The sequence below is a fragment of the Phragmites australis genome, chromosome 23 (genome assembly GCF_958298935.1).
Source record: "Phragmites australis chromosome 23, lpPhrAust1.1, whole genome shotgun sequence".
Lineage (NCBI taxonomy): Eukaryota > Viridiplantae > Streptophyta > Magnoliopsida > Poales > Poaceae > Phragmites > Phragmites australis.
Window position 1 is genome coordinate 10674184 of NC_084943.1, and position 3566 is coordinate 10677749.

Here is a 3566-nt window from a genome sequence, read left to right on the forward strand (position 1 = left end):
TTGCTGCAGAACACCAGCAGTTTTTGCTGCACAACATCTAGATACAAGAGAACATATATGATATGAACGACCAGAAACAAGTTAGGATACAGTACAGCGAGTTGACAAGAGCATATTGGACAATATCATCCAAAAAGCAAATATGACAGTGTATATCATATATGACTCAAAAATCACATGTTGCATATCATGCATGACTCAAAAGACCAAATCTAACAGTGCATATCTTACATGAGTCAAAAGAGCATATCTGACAATGCGTTATTTGGAGTTTTCCCTTCATCAAAAAGATCAGTTAAAATGAAAGGTGAAGTAGTTAAGAGCAAACAGTAAATGTGTGCTCACATAGATGAAAGAGAAACGTATTGTCAGCTTCACAAGGTAGACAGAGAAAATAGAACGCTTGCTAGCAAATTTCAAACAATTTGTTGAAAATGATAGAGAACAATTGCGAGCAAATTTTTTCTTTGAAAATAGAACACTTACAAGCAATTTTTTTTAAAAAAAAGACACGAACAACTGCACCTAGTTCTGTGGTTGCAGCAACAGGATAATGATATTCTCATGCCCAAATAGGTCTTGGTAGAGAAACTCACAACAACTTATACACTGGTCGTGAGACAGTTTTTTCTTTCCAGTTCTCACCAACGATGATGGTTTGCCAATTAAAATAATCGAAAAACCTAACTAAAGTGCAATAACTTGACCTGCTCTGGAATTTACCACATGTACTTACCCTTTTAATAGGCCCATAAGCTTTTAAACTGTGCTCGGACGTCTCATGAATCTGCAAAAGTTTGGTAAAATCAATACATTAAGTTACGAAAATAACTTGCCAACTATCTTATTTTCATGTGAATCATGAACGCCTAAATGATGCAGAAAAATAACTTACAAGTCTTGCAACAGAGAGTGTTTTGTAAGGGTCTCCAGTGGCATTCGGGTCACTTTGTGGGTCATCTACATAAAAGTAAAGTAAAATCAGAATAATAATGATGTAACTATATCCATCATCTAAAAGAAAAGGAGCGGCAGTGTGGCTTGGGAAAGAACTCACATATCTGACGTTCTTCATCAACCTTAGCTGCACCTTGCTCCAGCTTATTCATGCAGATCCTAGACTTCTTTTCATCCTGCATACAGAACATATAATACTGGAATAGGAGATAAAATGGCAAAAGGGTACAACAATGATACAATATGCACCAATAATGCAGTTGAACTTATAACACTAATAACACAAGCTACATGCTCCATGTATCATTAACAAGTCCAGAATTATTGTAGAATATTTATTTTATCTGTAGAATGATTCAGGCTCGGGAGTTACTCAGTTGAAAGAAGAGCAACAATGCCTTTGCAAAGTGGAATAGATGATAACATCTCTCAAACAGTTTCAAGTATAATTATCTCACTGGCAAGTAGTCAAGTTGTGCATGCTTTTTTCTAGCGTAAACAATAATGAACAGTCATATATAACATCCCTAAATATCACATGCTCAATACACGTAGGTTTTGTAAGCAAACATTTTTAAGGGCAAATTTGCAAAGTTCAAGGACCAATTTGTTAGATGTGGTTTTCCTGCGTCTTAAATTAACCAGAACAAAATCTTTTTAAACAAAAGGAAAGACACACTATTTCAGTTGCATTAAAACACTCAAGTATACCACCTCAAAAACCTAATTGAACATCTGAATTAGCGGAAATCCTACTAACAAGCAACCATATCATTAGCATATACAATACAGACCAGGGAACTTAGCACACCGAGTAAGGATACCCTGTCGCAGAATGCCGGCACATGGAAATAAAAATTGAGACAGCAATAACCAAAAGAGCGTACCCTTATCTCGCACTTGGGCACTGGCGGGGCGAACTCTGGATCCCCAGGCTTAGCGAAGTGCGACACGAACTGTGTCATCCCTGCAACCAAATCAGCAACCACAACATCCATCAGTCGGCAAGCCAGCGAACCCTTCCAAAGATCTACTTGGAAACCAAAAGAAAAAAGAAAATCCCCAACCCCCGACTTCTCACCGATGTAGGCCGGCAACTTGCACTTCTTGAGCGGTGGCTTGTACTCGAGCGGCGGGCATGGCTCGAAGAGCTTGAGCAGGTTGGGCGTGAGACTCGTCAGGTAGATTTGCCCCATCTGAGACACCAAACCTCGGATCACAACGAACCAGATAGCTAGGGTTAGGGTTTAGTAGGGGGAGGGTGGCTTACGAGCTTGAGCTTCTGGATGTTGGGGCGATGCACCCCCCCTTGGGACCAAAGTCCTGGTTGGGCCCCTGCATTGGCGCGTCATGGCCGTAGTCACCCATCGCGACGGCGTTGGCGAGAGAGAAGATGGCTGATCAAAGGCATGGCTTTAGTTGGAGATCTGCACAGCACAGTGGAGCCGCCAGCGAGTAGCGGGGGTGGGGGGAGTGGGCGAATGGAGGGAGGTACAGGGCTTACTCATAGGTATCGATGACAGGGGTGAGGAGGAGCATGGAGGAGATCCAGTTCTTCGAGACCTTGTGGTGGATCTTGGTGGTGATGTCCTTCCATAGCCCTGACATCACCTTCTGCTGGAATAGCGATAACGCGTCCACCACCGCATTCATTGCATCAACGTCTTCCTCATTGTCCCCCATCCACCTCGCCTTGCCTTCCTCCTCCTCTCCTGCTCTGATTGCCGCACGCCGATGGGTGGGTGGGGTGTCTTTTGGATCATTCGCTTGTGCCAACAGGTTCTAATGAGGTCGAGTCAATGGTGAAGAGGAGGACGGTGGTGGCAGCGAGGCGCTCGTCCATGGCGGGAAAGGGGGTGAGGATGGCAATGGTGATGAGCAGAGGAGTGTGGTGGCACGTCCAGCGGTGGAGCAGAGGAGTGTGGACGTGGGTTTAGCGGTCAGGTAGAAAAATCACACTGAGAAAAATCGTGGCGAGGAGAGCCAAATGAGGGCGTTGTTGCACGAAAACACAGCGTGGACGCGCGTCGACGGCATGGACGGGCGTGGATGTGTGGGGCCACCGTCCATGCATGCTATTGGATGAAAATTATGTCAAGAATCTAACATTGTAAAATTGATTTGGATAGACAATTATTAGCTAAGAAATAATTATAAAAAACTCACGCTTTATAGTATAGAGAAGAGCGCCTTGTCCACGTTAGTCTTGTACTCTTCGGTGGGCTCTCCAGAATCCCAACTCGGAACCACTGGTAAATAATGCGCGAGTCACAAAAACTAAAGCAGCAGCAGGTACAACTCACCGATGCTGAACAACCGTCCCTACTGCCGGTCTCGTCTATCCCATCAACTATGGTCCCACCTGTCCGCGCCCCTTCCGCACCGCAAGTAGCTATGATATTGTGTCATCACGTGCGCGTCGGTGTGGCGTAGCATGCTGCAAGCCCACTCTTGTCCCCACGTATAAGGAGCAGCAGCAGCAAGTGTCTCCAGGGGCCCTCCTCTCCCTCTCCGCCACGCGACTCACTAGCCACGCCAAACACTAGCCACTGGGGCTAGAACTCTGCGGGCCCTACGAGCAGTGAGACGTGGTTGCACCAGTCGATACG

General features: G+C 45.1%; 1 pseudogene; it reads right to left on the reverse strand.

The window, feature by feature from the left end:
- Nucleotides 1-683: 683 nt before the first annotated feature.
- On the reverse strand, nucleotides 684-2800 carry LOC133905978 (U1 small nuclear ribonucleoprotein 70 kDa-like; annotated as a pseudogene).
- Between the last annotated feature and the right edge of the window lie 766 nt (nucleotides 2801-3566).